The following is a 17,843-nucleotide window of genomic DNA, read 5'->3' on the forward strand; positions in this document are numbered from 1 at the left end:
CAAATGGTCAGTAGATAGCATGTGCTGCGTCTCCACTTCATATTCAAGTGGCCCTCATAATTTAATCAAGCCTTGGCTTGACAAACTTGCTGATTATGTGGTGCAAACCAAGGCCACGTGATACTTGAATTAAATAAAGAGTAAGAAGTCAGACTTAGCTCGTGAATTCGCGTATTTGACCGCTGTAAGAGCTTGAAGCCATAGTTGAAGACCAGTAATGGTGGTTGGATTTGGATCAGCGTCTCAACACCCAGAGGTGAAGTGAACTCAACATCCGAGATGGTTGGGTCTGAGTAATGCATAAGCTGATCATGGGTGTCCAGATCAGATGTCTAGGTGTGCAGATAAGATACTCTGCCCAGAAAATTGAATCTCCGCCGGGGATTAGAGCTCCGCCTCCTTACAGCTCGGCCAAGAGGATTGAAGCGGTGGCTAGCGGTGGTTGTTAATGGTTTGGCGGAGCTGCTTTTGGTCAGCGGAGCTTGTCCGTGAAGTTTTGGTCAGCGGTGCTTGATCAGATCAACAGTGCAGCAGTGCTCTGGCCAGCGGAACTTTGGCAGAGATGGGTTTTGGCCGGCGGAGGAAACTGTGGTCAGCGGGGGATGCTTTGGCCGGTGAGTTGGGCGGTGGTTCCGCTTGGTTCCTAGCGGAGGAAGTTAGGCGGTGAAGCTCAGTGATAATGCTCAGCGAGTCAGCGGAGAAGCTAGGCGGAGCTGAGCTTTTGCTTAGCGGTTGTGCTTGGCGGTGTGGAGCTTTGGTGAAGCTTAATTTGGCTAGCGGAGGTTTAGCCGCTGGTTGTGGTCGGCGGTGAGGCCTTGCTGGCGGTGCCTAGCGGAGGCTGATTGAGTCAGCGACGGAGCTTGGTCAGCGGCTCTCTTGGCCAGCGGAGGATGATTGAGTGCGCTGATGGTGCTTAGCGCAGCCGCTGAGGTTGGTGAGTGGTGGTCGCTGCTAGAGTTAGCGGTGGGAGCTAGCGGCTGGAGCCGGGCCTGCCGCTGACTGGAGTTTTACGCTGCCGCCGACCCATCTCGGTGGTACCGCTAACAGAAGTTTGGTGCAAGTTTGGCCCACCAGTGCTTGCCCGGCGGAGATTCCGAGCGGAGGCTTGGTTCAGCGGAGCTTTGATCGAAGGACATGGAGGTGGTTCTTGTTGGCGGTGCCACAAGAAGCAAGTCTGGAATTTGACGGTGCCTCATGGTGTGCTTGGCGGAGGTTTGGGTCAGCGGCGGTGCTACTAAGCGGAGGTTTTTCTCAGCGGAGGAGCAAGCGCAGAAGCTCAGAGCGGAGGTGATGGTTGAAGATGGAATGGTGTCCAGAGTCCGGCGGAGACTGACGAGTCCGGCGGAGACCGAAGAGTCCGGCGGAGGAGTGTAGCGGAGGTAGCTGCAGTAGAGCTCTGCAGCGAGCGTGCTTGCAGCGGAAACACCTGGCGGAGATGGTTCCCAGCGGAGGAGGAGTTCTGGCGGAAGTGGCTGGGTGCCCAGAGCAAATCTCTCGGTGTCCAGAGAAGTTTGCCGCCAATTTTTCAATTTTTTTTTTTTTTTGGGAGGTTCATCGTTGACCAAGCCCTGATGGGCGTTGACCGACCCCGCTGGGCGTTGACCGACTCCGCCAGGGGTTGACCGACCCCGCTGGGCGTGGATTGGCCCATATGTTGGTGTTTTGATAAGTTTCTGCAAGTTTTGACCACTCCTTGGGCGTTGACCACGTGTTGACCAGCCATGTTGGGCGTTGACCGGCCCCGATGGCACAAGCTACCGCTAAGAATTTTAATTATATAACTCAAAGAAAGAAATTATTTTGAGCTCGGTTAATATGACTTAACTCAATGGTAAGTGACGAAGCCTTTGTGTGTCGGCTTCCCACAGACGGCGCCAATGTTAACGTTAGTGACCGAGGGGTCTCTAGTTAGCTTAAGTGAGAGAGAGAGAGAGAGAGATTGACACGAGATGTATAGTGATTCGTCTCCGCCTTAGCGGGAGACTACGTCCACTTGAAACCTTATACTAGTGTGTTGAGCCTTGCGGCCCAAGAGGGATTACAAAGGATGTAATGGGATCTCTCTTGAGTTGTGGGAGGAGACATTCCTTTTATAGGTGAAGGAATGCTTCTCCTTTACATTTTCTTAGATGTGGGATGACTAAAATCACTATTCTAGTCTAGAAATGCTTATTATGGAGGCAACTCGGCAAGGCCGGAAAGGTGGCTTCCCGGCGGCGGATTTGCTACTTCCGGATACCGTAGCGTAGCTTGAACATAGGGCTACAAGATGCAAGTAGCGGTTGGGCCCCACCATGGCTTGTGGGTGTCCCAAAGAGGGTGTTAATTATGCTTGATGAGATAGCAAATACTCCATATTGTTGGAGGTATGTACACATCTTTATGCAACCAAGTGACATATTTCAACTGCTTCCCCAACTTCTCAACCAGCTTGAAAGATGCAGCTCACTGTCTAAGACTGAGAGTCAAGACGGATGGCATATCTATGAAAAATGATATGCAAGAATTGGCAATAGTATACAGGATATACTATAAACTGATGAGTACTACAGTAGAGCCAAAGACAAGGATATCTAACATCCCTGGTCTTACACTGGATTCCTCACCAGTCAGAAGAACCATTCACAGCAGATCCACAAGGTTACTTGGAATGAAGTAACTTTTCCTATTGAATGGAAATTATCTGGTCCGAAGCTACCAGCAGAAAGTGCAAAAGCTAAAGTTTATGAAAGTAGAAAGACTGGAGAAATCAGTCTAAATTTTGAAAATCACAGAAAAAGTGATGTCTATCCTGAGAATATCAGGATAAACAAGAATCTTCTTAGAAGAAGCTACAGCACTAGAGAAGCTAGTGTTAGTGGTAAAAAGAACTCTGAAGAACCATCAGAATCCATCACTGAAGAAGAATTAGAAGCTGATCTAAACAGACCAGTTAATATGCTTAGAGCACAAAAGCTCTATGATCTCTATGAAGAAGCAGAATTTTGCGAGAACCCTGAACGATTAGAGAAACTAATCGAGGAAATGAAAAACTTCAATCCAGGAAAGGAAAGAAAACTCCTTCCCTACCAAGATGCTGAAATGGAAGAAGGAGAAAGCTCCAAAACTTTCATTACAAGAGAAAAGGGAAAAGTAAAACTCCATATACAAAAAGCCCCTACTGGCAGAAATGGAGAAAGAAATTCTCAAAGATTTGTCCTGGAGGACAAGATACCCAGAGTACCAATTACCAATTTTGGTATCTGGTTAGATTTAGATAAAACTCTAGACAAGAGAAAAACTCTTGACCAATGGGTAGACAGCCTGATGATGGCATCTGCTCTCACCTTTGGAAAATTCGAAGCCCCTGATCTTCAGATGTACTTCGAAACTACTCTCACAGGAGTAGCTAAGAAATATTATTTCTCATTCAAAGAAACAGCCAGAGGAAAAGAATGGCTGGAAGATATCAAAGCTTCAAAATCTCCGTATGATTTTGCAGTACCCCTGTACGATCAGTTCTGTGGAGATTCTGCAAATATGAGTGAAAAAGCCAGAGAAACGGCCAAATCAAATATCTATGCTCTCAAAATTTGTGACATGAGATCTTTTGAAGAATACTTGAATGAATTTCAAGAATATTACTGTACAATTGGCGAACTAGAAAACACTGATCTAGTCAACCTGTTGCACAGGAAACTCCCTGAACCATGGAGAACAGCTGTGCGAGAAAGCATATCAGAAAGACCAATTGAAAGATTTTCAGTTGGAGGAATTGCCGATAGAATCCGGCAATTACTGAAGGAACAATGCAAAGCCAATCTTAGAGCAAAGATGGCTAAGAAACAACTCAAAAGAGTTGAAAATTTCTGCTATGGAATACTAGACATGCCAACCAACTGGGGATGTCATGAATCCAAGTTCCACAGAAAGAAAGGAAAATATTACTCTAAAAAATTCAAGAAGAGTAATCAAAGAAAAGATTGGAAATTCAAGAAAAGTTCCAAGAAACAACAGGATGAAGATCCAAAAAAGAAACTCTTCAAGAAAAAGAAAAATACTCATCAACATAAACAACCAAGTAAGAAAGCTTGCAGATGTTGGTTATGTAAAGCTGAAGGGCACTATGCCAATGAATGCCCGGAAAAGGGTAAAAGATCTTCTACTAAAGCTCTCTTTGAAGAATATGAGCATATAGTAGAATCTGCAAATATGAAAGGCTACGAAATAGCCTATTCTGATTATGAAGAAGACGAGAGGTCAATTTACTCTGCCTGATCTGAAGAAGAAGATTCCTCCTAGTCTGAGACAGATTCTGATGTAGAGTACTTCGAATCCAGACAAATGAATATTTTGAAAATCAAAAATTGGGAAGAAAGCAAGACAGAATCTTTAATGTCTTCTTATCAGGTGAACCCTGGTACATTCGTTTGTAACTTCTGTTTATTTCATGAAAAGAATGGTCTCCCTATGTTTTGTGAAGAGTCAAAGAAGACTTATCACAAAGAATGCTTCATAGCTGAAGCAAGAAGAAAAACCAAGAATGGTGTTGTCAACCAATTGGTTGAACAAGAATATGAAGAATATTTCTCTGAACAAAAAGAGAAAGAAGTAGAAACTTTGTTCCAAAAAATCATGGAACCATCTTCCTCAAAAAAGAAGGAAGAAATCATCGATGAAGAAAAAACCGATGAAAACTTAAATTTTGAACTGGTCGAACCACCAGAAATTGTTCCAGAAGAATGTAAACCATTCATTCCCAAGGAACAAGCTCAAGAAAATGAGCTTCAACAATCAAAAGTCGTCTCTACGAGTAGATACAGCAACTACATAGAGATTGGACTAAAATTCCCTGACCATAAAAAATATCATCTACATGCCTTTGTAGATAATGGATCAGGATTTACAGTTGCAAAAAGATTTGCAATTCCAGAAAAACTCTGGAAAGAAGAAAAGAAAACAGCTACTGGTGTTACTTTTGATGGAAGCCATCTCACCATGAATAAAGTAGCAAAAAATGTTCACATCACCATTGGTGGAGGAACATTTATCATCCACAACGTCTGGCAATCTGAAGGTCAAGGCGCAGATTTCTTGTTGGGAAATGATTTTATTCTCCAACAGAGATTTATTCAGGATGAAGAAGCAATAGGCTTCAGAAAATGAGAACGGGTGTTCTGGGCAGATAGGCTTACTCAAGCCAAAAGTATTGTAGGTCCAAACTTTACTACCCAATATCAGAGATCGCAACAGAATAGTGGTGATCTTATCCCCTACAAACCCAAGTTTGAACCCATACTCCAAATCAAACAACAAGAAGAATTACTTGTTGAAGAATCTTCTGAAGAAGAAGAAGAAGAAGAAGAAGCTAGTTTCATTCATGAGCATAACCTCAAGCACTTTAAGAATAAGCTTGAGTCTCAGAAAATTCCCACTCTTGAAAAAATCAAGAAACTACTCGAGCAGAACATCGATGTAGATCCTCAGAAGTTTTGGGAAAAAGACCCAGTGGTCTGTGAATTGAGATTACATGACATGAATGCTATCTGTCATGTCAAGGCCATTCCTCAGTACAAAGAGGAGGACCAAAAAGAATTCAGAAAAGATATTGAAGATCTCCTGAACAAGAGATTAATTCAACCGTCCACTAGCCCTCATCATGCTCCAGCATTCTACGTGAGAAATCATGCAGAAAATCTAAGAGGAAAAGCTAGAATGGTGATTGACTATAGAGATGTCAACAAGAAGACTGTCAAAGACGGTTATCAAATTGCTCAAGTAAGAGTACTGATTAACCAGCTCAGAGGAGCTAAAGTCTTTTCAAAATTCGATGCAAAGTCGGGTTTTTGGCAGGTCAAGATGCATCCTGAGAGTATTCCTCTCACTGCATTTGGAACACCACAAGGACATTACGAATGGTTAGTAATGCCTTTTGGTCTAAAGCAAGCTCCCTCAATCTTCCAGAGAAAAATGGATAATATCTTCAAGCATGTTGCGGAGTTTTGCGTCGTCTACATAGATGACATTCTGGTCTTCTCCAAAAATAGAGAAGAACACATGAAACACCTCCACGAGGTTGTAATGCTGATAGTTCAGCATGGAATCATCCTAGGTGAAAAGAAAATCTTCTTTATCCTTGATGAAGTTGATTTCCTAGGAATAAATATCAAAAATGGAGTAATAAAACTCCAACCTCATATCCTTGAGAAGATCTGGAAATTCCCAGATAGAATTCCTGATGCTAAGAGTCTAGAGAGATTCCTTGGTGTCATAAATTATGGGAGAGATTTTATCCCAAAAATATCAGGGTTAACAGCAATGTTATCTCCTAAGACAAGTTCCAAAAGAAAATGGAACTTCACTGAAGACGATGAAAAAATTATGAAGCAGATAAAAAATCTCTGCAAAAAACTCCCTCCTTTTCAACAACCAGAAGAGAATGATGAAATTATCCTCCAAATAGATGCGAGTGATAATTATTGGTCTGGTGTGGTTCTGGCGAGAGCGCCTGGAACTAACATTGAAAAGATCTGTAAATTTTGTAGTGGCAAGTTCAGCCCTGCAGAACTGAATTATCCCACAGGGGAAAAAGAAATTTTGGCTGTTAAGAAAACAATTTTAAATTCTCCATCTTTCCTTGGAAAACCCTTTACTGTCCGCACCGATTGTGCCAGAGTAAAGAATTTCAAAAATTTCAAACTTGATAAAGCTGTTGATAGAGGAAGACTAGCAAACTGGCAATTATTTCTTAACCAATATGATTATGCTGTTAAATTAATTGCAGGAAACAAGAACTATCTTCCAGACGCCTTAACAAGAGAATTAGCCATGTTCAGTAGAAAAGATGAAGACAACGACGAAGGTCGAAATCCCAGAAGCAGAAGAGCTGGGAAAGAACATGAAACCAATGAGGATCCCAAAGAAAAAATCCTCAAGAGATTTCTGCTAAGTCCAAGAGGCTTAGCCACAACTGATCAATCCCAGGGTAAAGGATTGACTAGCCCGTCTCAAACGGCAGACGGTAAAGGCTCATCAAGACCGTTGACGGCTGTTGCTTTGCCAAAAAGCAAACATACTCCAACTGGAGTAATAAATGTTTTTAATTATGAACTTTGAACTTTCGATACTCCGGTGTTCAGAACTGGCCGGAGATTAGCTTACCACCAGAAGGCAATTCTGGATAATCTGTTATTTGCCTTTCAGGAAAGAAGCAGTGGTCTAATGTTTCCAACTCTCTTTGCATTAGCTGAAGAACTTTATGAGAATGCAAGACCACAGTTCGAAGAAATACAGCAGAGTGCTGTCAAGAAAGAAAAAATTCACTTCCTAGAAGATCCTGAAAGTGCTAGAATCCCTATCATAGCACTAAAAGAATCAGACTGGCATGAATTCCATTGTCTGATAGGAAGTCATAATTTTGAAGATCGTATTCCTCCAACCCTCTTCATCATTGTAGGACCTTTTGTTGGAAGATACCTGGTAAATGTCCAGAGTGAACATCCGCAAGAACACAAGCTTTGGCTTGTTGAAAATGGTTTTGTCCATAATCTGTGGACTAAATCTAATGATGATCTCAAAGGCTTGCCTCCAATCCTTGTCAACACAGTCAAGAATATAAGAAAAAATGACTGTACGCTTCGTCTGAAGTTCAGATCCACCCCTCCAGAATGGATCAAGAAGGCAAATGGTGAGGTTGAATATATTTCTCCGTATCATTATGTGAGAATTATTCAAAGACAATACCTTCAGCCTGCCTGTGTTGGGTATAATGGCCAACCAAACTCAAGCATCCCTTGGATGAAAGCCATGGCCCTAGAATACATCAAGAAGATCATCTCTGAAGATGTCAGCAATACCTTCCTGGCAGCAGGAGAAAAAACAATTATCACTGCTTACGATCATCCTGACGTAGTCAGCAGTGACATGTTCCTATCTCTCACCAGAAAAGAGATAGACTCGACTATGGGACAATCACTACAAAATGTATGTTGATACAGACGTCGAGGATAATGCAACAACAGCCAGAATGGCCCAGACAGACAACAACTCCTTTGTCTTTGGTCATAATTCAGAAACAGACGAGAACATGTGAAGCAGCAGGTGTAGAGAACACCGAAAGCACTTTTGGACTTTTCCCAAAGGTCGCTTTGCTTTTCAAAAAAAGAAGAAGGTGAAAAACATTTCACCTAAAGGAATCTGCTTTTCCCGTCCGACCTCCACCAGCAGGAGCACTATGGAAAGCAGAAAAATCACGGAGTTGTTCTATTCATTTTATGTTTTGAATTCTAGTTTGAGTTCCGCTCTCTATATAAAGAGCTTTAGTTTCATTTGTAAGGCATTCGAAAATTGAGAAAGACTCATAGTCTCTCAACCAAGAAAGCCATAGTAGCAGTGTGCTCTTCTCTTCCTGATTAGTGTGAAGTAGTGTGCTTTCATTACAAGTAAGTATCTGTAATCACTCTTATGGATAGCTAAACAGCTTTTTAGCTGTTTACCTAAGAGTGAGGCTCTGGATTCCTTATCTGAAGTTTATGTTTGAATAAATAAATTCAGTTTGTGCCCAGTACCCTATCACAAAAATATCTTGTTATTACTACTTTTGTTCTTAGAAGCAGTAGCAGTAAATAAGCAGTAGCAATCCTCATGTTTTACTCTAAAGACCAGACCCTTTATCCTACTAAGGCAGCAGTGATTCCGCCCTGTTAGTAGCCGCTTAGACAGGAAGTCGTTAGGTGAAATTGTGGCATGTTGAAGGCTAGTCCTTAGGATGATATTGTGTTTAGTCTGGAAAAGTAAAGGATGAATTGATACTGTGAAAAAACTAATACTGTGTAAAGAGTAAAAGGTTAAAAGGTTTAAAAGGAGAATAGTATGTGTCCTTAATTGTATAAGGGAAAAGGTTGTGGACTTTGGTGTCAAAAATCTTGTTGTCTGGTAGTGCTTTGTAGTTAACCCAAAAAAAAATGTTGTTCTTTTCACTATTTCCCTTTGCTAGTTACACTGAGGAAAAGCTGTTTCATGAGACATGAATCCTGCAGACCAGGTTCACATTTGATGTATTATTTTGAGGGGAAAAAAAAGCTTTAGTTGCTAATTCTTACCACCAGGGTTTGACCCATTTTTTCCCTTCGTTAATTGTTCATCCTCTTCCAACTCTTTCAACGATTCTACAAAATGCTCCTTGAAAAATCTACAAAAAGATAAAATCAATTCCAAAATTAAGAGGAAGTTTAGACTTTATATTTCCTCGGATTAGTTGGTTCTAGGTTATTGGAAACTGCTGCCACGATCTTGCTATACATATACTCACCGAATTTTTTTTGTATTCGTCAGAATTTTATTTTGTGGTAGTTTATTTTTTTCCGCCCCCATAGCAAAATACTTCTGCGTCCGCCACTGCCTAGAGCCGTTAGGTCCGTTACGGAAGTTGCCAGCTGGCAATTTTGAACTTAAAATGACTTATTTACCCTTTGTTCTTTTTTTTTTCCCTTCTTTTCTTTAGTTCTTCTTCATATTAAAATATAAAAAAAAAAAAAAAAAACAATTTTTTTATATTTTTTGACCGTGAATGCAAAAGAGGAATTTTGACAATGATTTCACAATACAGACTCAGATCGGACTGGGTTTTACAAAAAGGTTTTGGGTTCTGAATTTTTGGGGTTTTTAGCTCAAACCCCAAAATAGAAAGATGGGTTTCTGCAAATGTGGTGTGATGAAGTTTTAGAGACAAAAAGATGGGTTCTTTGGATATGTAACTGAAGGATATTGGGGGGTTTTTCTCTGTTTTTTAAGATGGGTTTGTAATGTGTGTGCAATTGAAGTCAAAAATGGCCGGTTTTGATTGCAGTGGAGGTGAAATTTCAAGGTTATTTAAATGGGATTTCTTCTGGGTCTACTAGAGTGAAGATAAGAAGATGAGAGAGAGAGAGAGAGAGAGAGAGAGAGAGAGAGAGAGAGAGAGAGAGAGAGAGAGCTTTCTCTTTAATTTCCAGATTTGCAGAGCAATGGCTAGAAGCCTCTACTGATGCAGGAAAGAAATTATCACAATGAGCAATGTAAGAGCAACTCCAACGGCTGGAGTCATAAGCCATTTTGGCTTTGGCTTTTGTGGGGGACGTCTCCAACCATTCTGCAAGTGTAGCCATTTTGGCTTTTGAGCTATAAGCTGAGTCAAAATGACTCAACATTGAAGAACGAAAGCCAAATGGGGGAGGGAAGAGAAGAGGCGGGCCCCGCCTGCATGTGCTGCATGCGCAGCTGAAGAGTGCGACGCGCCAGAGGGAGAAGACAGAAGCCACTCCCGCATGACGACAAAAAAATGGCTCCGCAATGGCTGACGCGCGAGACACGCGCTGAGAAGCAGCCGACACATGGGGCCCAGCAGCGCAGAACGGGCAACAATCTCTCCAACGGTAAGAAATCTAACGGCCCAGATTCAACTTCATTAATTCTATTTAAAATGAAAGGCCCAGATTAAATCTTTCTAAACATAAAAAGTTAATATATATATATACTGAATATCTAATCTGACGGTTCAAAAAATTGTATGGATTAAAATCAACGGTCAATAATAAAGTAAATGTGTTTTAAACCCAAAAAAAATTGAAAAAATAAAAGAAAATTTTCTAAAAAATCAGGAAAATATTTTTTGCTTAATCAATTAATGACGATATATTATATAACATAATTATGTATGATATATAAATTCATATTGTAGTTAATTAATTCTCTAAAATGATTAATTTATTAAATGACTTTGGCTTTTGACTAAACATGGTTGGAGATGGAAAAATTGAATGAATAGTGATGACACTAGGGGAGTCAAATTTTGCATATGGCTTTGGCTTATGACTCTATTGTTGGAGATGCTCTAATATCTATTGATGCAGCCACCTCTTTTAAGGTGCACTCATTCCAATTTTCTTATGTTGAATTCGCTCAATTATGCTGATCTCCGTGAGGTCTTCCAATTCATCTAAAGATTTCTCTTCATTGTATCATGGATTGTGCAACATGTTCCGGTTCTCCCAATACCCATATCCAATATAGAAAGCACAATGATAACAGAGCACCGGTACTGGATAACCATCTCCCAGAAATCCTCATAGGTATTCGGAAGTGGACCTTGTGTTGAGATGAATCCACATTCCCCAGTTTTTGGAATTTGATGACGTCATTATCACCATCAACATCACAATCAATCTGGGATCCCTTGGTGTTGGGCATTTCAAGTTAAATTTGCGATCTTGTATCAGAAATTGACTGGAAAAGAAGACAAGAAAGGAGAGAGAGGAAAAATAGCTTCCTCTATATCATACTCGTGCAAAACAACATCAAACGGACCTTGATCTGGAAGTGCCCAATTTGGGAAGAAATTTCAGATTAACGATCAGAGATCAAACATAAAAGATTCAAATCATCGATCAAAGATGAAACTTCAGATTTATGGGATTCATTTCTTTTTGGGATTGATTATGAAATTGCAACCCAATTGGTGCTGTGTCTCTGTCAAGAAGGACCCGACCCGGATTCTTGATTGTTCTTGTCAGCCTTGGAATGAGATTCGACGCCACCGGCTCCGGCACCGGAAACAGAATCTTGATGCTTCTGGGCTTCATATATGATTTACAAAAGGGGGGGGGGGGGGGGAGAGAGAAGAAGTATCTAGAAAGAGTGTATGTAATGGACTAGAATCAAATTCAAAGAAGATAGAGAGAGGATTCGAAGCTAAAAATCTGTTAGAGAAAGCAAAGAGGATTGGCTTGGCTACACATTCTTTTTCTTGCTGGACTAGAATCGATTTCAAAGAAGAGAGAGAGATGCTTAGGAAAAAAAAAGGTTTAAGGCATGAAAGGACGAAAATGCCCCTAAAAAATTGCCAGTTGGCAAACGCCGTGACGGAGCTAACGGCTCTAGGTACCAATCTTTGGTCGGCCTGAGAACCCCAGGTAACGTATTGATATTTTTTTAAGTTCAGGTACCAAAAGTTATAAGGAGGAAAAGTTCGGGTACCGTACGGACTATTTTCCCTTGTACAAATGAATCATATCGTACTTAGGTCAGTTTTTTTTTTTTTTTTTATGACATACATGCATCATAAAAAAAAAAAAAAAAAAAAAACTGATTGCACGTAATGTAGTGGACCATACCATTATAATAATATATACACACCAGACTACGTACAATATTAGTCAGGCATGAATTGATTATGGCATTAAATATGCAGAAAATGTTTATGGTTGTGTTCTTTAAACACCAGCTTTGATTTGAACTTTTGAAGGAGCTTAAGAAGGTGACCCACTGAGCAAATACTTGATTAATTGATCCATGGACTGATCAGGACATGTTTAATATGCGACATCTTAATAGATGATCGGTATCATCGTTAGCTAGCTCGATTATAAAGCTTCAGCAGATCGAGCAGAGAGCCACGTATTAAGCTGGCCACGACCAATTAGCTAGTGGTGATGTAGTATATGATTTTAAAAATATGGAATGAAGCATCATATCATGCAAGGCTTTTAATATTTCTGGATAGATGAGCTAGCTAGCTCGATCGTCTCTGTCTTGTTTCATCTTCTTTTGATATGAGCATTTTAATGCGACGTTTTAAATGTTATTTCCTCATATTTACCTAGTTATTTCCTTAAATAAATCCTTTTTCTTTAGGAAAGTTTCTAATTTTCAGAAAGTTTATATTTTTAGTAAGTTTAATAAAAGTTTCTATTTTTAGGTCCAATGGAGCAAATGGAGCTGAAATGAGCCTACAGAAGGAAGAGAAGTCAGAAAACGTTGGAGATAACTAAGACAAGGCACAAGGGCAGCAAGAATGAGCTGAAATGAAGAAATGAAGTTTTCCTGGTCCAACCAGAAAATCATGTTCAAAATAGGAAACTTTGTCAAAACTAGACTCCTGAGTCAACTAGGAAGCATTATGGGAAAATAAAGAAAAATGGTGAAATGTGAGGAGTCCTGAAGGCACTAGGAGACCACATGGCTTGAAGAAGAGTCAAGAAAGTCCAAGATCCTTATGGATTAAATGTGAAATTCGGCAAAAGGAAGAGGCCCAAATGATTTAGGGTTGTGGACGTAAAAAGAGATATTTTTGGGAATAAAATCTGCATTTTTGCCGTGAAAATCAAGAGAGGATCAAGGATAATGACGCCATGGAGAGATTTAAGAGAGAAAATGTCCAAAATAAGTCCAGATTCATTCATATTTTCACTCAAGAGCAATTTGGCTGAAAATTAAGAGAAAAATCATATTAAATCCTTGAAAATTTGGCAATATCATATTTAAAAGATTATGGACTTTATTTTGGAGCTTTTTGATTGGTTGGATGACATAGCAGGGCTGACATGGCGCTCATTGATTGGTTGAAGCTGTGTGGCATGACTAGATAATTCTTTGGGAAATTAAAAGAAGATTCATGAAGCTTGGCTGTTCCCCTATATATACCCCCTATTCCTAGACGTTTTACACACCACTTCTCCCACAATTCTACACACCAAAAATTCTCTCCATTCTCTAGTCTTCAAAAGCTCTGCGTCTCAACCAAGGAGGAGAAGAAGTCATGCAATACATCAAGATCCTAGCCGCCATCCACCCTTGTGTCGTCCCTAGAAGAATGCTTGCTTTCAAGGATCTTCAAGTTCTTCGTCTCAAGGCTTGTCATCCATCTTTCACGGTGTATTTTATACTTTCTTTTGTTTCCTTTGTTTGATTCGTAGAGTTATGAATTCTAGTTAACATGAAGTTAAGGGCCAAGTTTAAAGCCCGTTTATATGTTTTGAAATAAATTTGTGATTTCTATATGTTGATTTATATGTTGCTATGTGAGATTGCTTAATTGATTTTGGATTATAGAAAACTTTTATATGTATGTGTTCTTTGGTGGCCAACTTAGGATATATGCATGTACTTGGAGCTAGATTTAGGTAAACAATTCACCTAATAGTTTTGTAAACCTATTTCATAAGTAGTAAAGGCTTTGGACAAAAGTCGAAATCAATTAAGGATGATTGCAAGTAGATGAGCTTTCTCATACTAAGTTGTGCACTTTGGTTGACATCCTTTCTTTGTTCTTCATGCATTGAATGTGTTCTTGAGTAGCTAGCTTTCTAGACTATGATTGCATGTTCAATATGTTTAATTTAAGTGCTTTCACTTAGATTAAATACTCAAGGAAAGTAAAAAATGGGAAATCGTTTGCTTACTAACGTTTCACATGGTCAACTTCTTTCTCATGACATAGAAAATCAACTATAGGAATTGTAATTGGATTTCATTCATATGATTGTGGTTTGATCTTTGGTCCTTGCGTTCCACCCTTATATGTGTTTTTACATTTTCTTTATTTTCTTTATTTTGATTTTTGATTTAATAATCCTAAAACCCCATTTTTCGTTCACTTGTATATATTCTTGTTTTATTTTTGTGAATTATACCTTGTACTTTTATTAATTCTTTATTTATTTTTGCAATTACAAGTGTACCCTCAATCCTCGACTAGAACGATCCATACTTATTCTATACTGACAACTACATTTTGCAGGGTTAAATTGCGTGTTTAGTTTTAGCGAATCATCTTTAATAAATCTGAGTTTCTTCTCTGGAGCTGCGGTCACTCTCCTCCTCGATCAAATCCGAGAATCTGGCCGGGGAGAGTAATTTTCAACTCAAATGTTCAAATCTTGGATCCATTCTGGCCCCGTGAAAGCAATAGCGTAGAGAGCACATGTTAGCTGCATTTGTTGCACCCCTAGTCCAATGTTGTTCACTGATTCTCACATTCTGCTCGGGATAATAAATTTAGCAGGTCCCTCCAGTTTGATTTGATTGAGGGAACCTATCACTGTTTGTTCTTCTCTTTTTTAAATCAGTGTTCATTAAGGACCTTCCCAGAGGTTACCCTCACCCATCTAGTAAGCTTACTTTGAAGTTTGATGGATCCAGTGCTTTATTGTTGGTATGATCACGCCCGTAACACTAGAACATATATATGGAAGGAAGCCGGATCCATTTCTGGGGACATTCTCTCAGGGGCTTGCAATTCATTTTGGGGCCATTCACTTTTAGTTTGGCCAATGTTGCAAAGGAACTTTAAGAATGATCAATTAAATTACCTTCCATAGTTCCATGGTAACTGAAAATGGTAGGATTTTGCACTTCCGTATGTAAGAAAACACTAATTATGAAGAACAAAAATGAACACATTATGTAGCTGCATAGCTACCTTATATGCAACTTTATATTGTTCTCACTTAATTCTGAGACCACAGATTCCCTTGCTTCTCTCTTGAATCTACAAATAATATGCCAATATGTGAGGCAAAAGAACCATGATTTAGGACTATGGAATGAGCAGATCCCCGATGCAGCGCTATAGATGATTTTTTTCTTCTTCTTTGTTTCTAAAGTTTTTTCGGTTACAAATGATTGAATATAAAATACATGACTTAATACATTGAGTCATTGATAATTAACTACTCGAGAAGCTTATTGCAGGTGCTAACAACTACAGCTGCAGCAAGATGCCATGCATCTTACCCATCGTTCTTCCCCAAAGTACTTAAAGTGCTTAGACGACAATAGAGCATAACATGATAGTGAATATCCGCACTCATAATAGCCTCCCAAAAAAACCTTTCCAAGCAAAGTCAAAGCTATGGGACAGCGAGACAGCAAATGATTCAAACTTTCTGGATCATTTCTGTACATCTCACAGAAATTAGGTGAAACACACCAAGAACTTCTGAACCATATCACAAGTAATCAATCTACCACCAGCAATACTCCAGAATAGCGCTCGCACCTTTCCGGGTACCTTAGCCTAAACGAGGTCCAGAAAAAGACAAGAAAGGTCCATATCTAAGAAGAATCCTGATGACTCCAGCTTGCATACTCTCCTATCCGATCTTGATAGAAGCAGAATAATATTTCTAAACATGCCAACAAATATGTTTATTCCCCCAACTCCTGAACATTAAGATTCCTCCAAAACTCAAAACCCAAGACAAAAGATGAGAAACAGAACTAGCACACAATCTTACAATAGGAGCATTCTAAAAATGAGTCTGTATAATGGAGGAAAATCTTCTGTTTTCCCCACCCAACGATCTACACGGAGACTCGCTCTTTTCCCACTCTCACCCAGAATTGACAAAGGGAATAAAAAAAATATTTACGCCTTGAAAGATATCCTTCCAAGGACAACGACTTGAACCTCTTGTCAAAATGCAAGAATCGATCCCACCCTTCTCTTGCAAACCCATAATTTCAATTAATGACAGCATACCAAATCTCTCACATTAAAATTTTCAAAACCCTCCCACTTAACCAACAAATCTTTTTTCCCTTTCTTACCGTCTTCCCAGAGAAAACTTCTGATTGCACTTTCAGTCCTATCAGCCAGTGTCAAATATTTGAATTAGTGAAAGATAGTAACCTAACTAAGGGGAATGTTGACTCTTAGTTAATAAGTTTTGGGTAGCATGGAAAAACTGATTAACTACGAGTCAACATCCCCCTCTTGATACCCTGTTCCTCCCCTCCATCCTTTCTAATCTCCAACTTCCCCACCACCCCCAAAAAAAGTGAATTTCTTGGGTTTCCTCCAGGTGGCCACTCAAACCTCACACCCAGAATATCTCTGACATATAGAAAAACATGCCACATGCACGTGTATAAAAACATATATTTGAGCTATCGAAATGTGTACTTCAGCATCACTTGTAACTTGATTATTCCCTTCCATTACATACTATTGAAATGCAGGAGCTAATAAGCAACCAGGTGACTAATCAAATGAACTAAAATTGCTTCTACTTAATTTAACATTATATTCCATTGAAGATTATACAAGAAGATGTTAGGTGTGGTTATAGAATATAATTTTGTAGGTAAAAAAAAAAAAAAAAACATTGTGAAATGTGGGATAATGCAGAGTTATAAATATCATCAGGTATAACTTTAACTATATCAGTGTAACAGATCGAACCTGAAATTGCTCGAAATGGGATTGCTTGCTCCTGAAACAGAATAAAACAGAGTGAAATGAGTATCTGGATGTCATTAAACAATACAATGGGCAGTGACATTTCACTTCACCACAGAAGATACAGAAACAAATTGTGAATTTTACTCAAACTTTCTTCTTTTATGTAACTATAAACATAACCATACATGTTAATATCCAAAAGTTATTCCAATATACATACCGGTACAAAGAGAAATCCTGATCATCATCTTCAGCTTACTCGTAATTCGCATGATCCCAGTACAGCCTTTCCCAATTCTCTCTAAGCTCCTGGTACAGCTCCATATACTTTTTGCACCAAGGCTCATGCTCCTATCAATACATTTTACTAAAATCATACCACTACAAACCCCAAACAATCAATTCAAACCTCCAATTACCAAAACACTATCTTAAACCCCTCCACAAATCTCATGAATTACTGTAACCCTGGGTAAATGAAACCGAAACCGAAACCCTTGGTAAAAAGTTACCTACCATTTCTTTGAGAACGAGGCGAGTGCGGCGCATGAAATGTTCCCGGAGCTGCTTCCGACGCTTGTTGGGGATGTTATCTCTCGAAATCACTAACCGCTCACGTGGCGGCACGTGGTCGCCGATCTCGTGCATTTCGCCGTCAACTACTTACAATTCACCACTCCGACTTCTCCTCCGCCTTCCTTATCGCCAGCGCCGGAGACCTCGACCGCCGCCTAGGCGACCGCGCCTCCTTCCGCACTCGCTGGAGTTGGTTGCCGGCGGACTCCACGCACCAAGGCAACGTCTTCAGTCTTTTTGCCAGGGAGAGCATTTCGGAAACACAGTTCGTGTGTCTGGTATGGCGAAC

The 17,843-nt window shown here is 39.8% G+C and overlaps 2 long non-coding RNA genes across 2 annotated transcripts; one reads left to right on the plus strand and one right to left on the minus strand.

Moving 5' to 3' along the window:
- The first annotated feature begins 13,455 nt into the window (after positions 1-13,455).
- On the plus strand, positions 13,456-14,897 carry LOC133735356 (uncharacterized). The gene is made up of 2 exons (XR_009858964.1): positions 13,456-13,668; positions 14,534-14,897. It is a non-coding gene; the product is annotated as an uncharacterized LOC133735356 (long non-coding RNA).
- Positions 14,898-15,356: 459 nt separating this feature from the next.
- LOC133735357 (uncharacterized) lies at positions 15,357-17,818 on the minus strand. Its single transcript, XR_009858965.1, has 3 exons — positions 17,495-17,818; positions 17,199-17,329; positions 15,357-17,009 (listed from the first exon to the last, which is right to left on the minus strand). It is a non-coding gene; the product is annotated as an uncharacterized LOC133735357 (long non-coding RNA).
- Between the last annotated feature and the right edge of the window lie 25 nt (positions 17,819-17,843).

This window comes from Rosa rugosa, chromosome 3 (genome assembly GCF_958449725.1).
Source record: "Rosa rugosa chromosome 3, drRosRugo1.1, whole genome shotgun sequence".
NCBI classification, from domain to species: Eukaryota; Viridiplantae; Streptophyta; class Magnoliopsida; order Rosales; family Rosaceae; genus Rosa; species Rosa rugosa.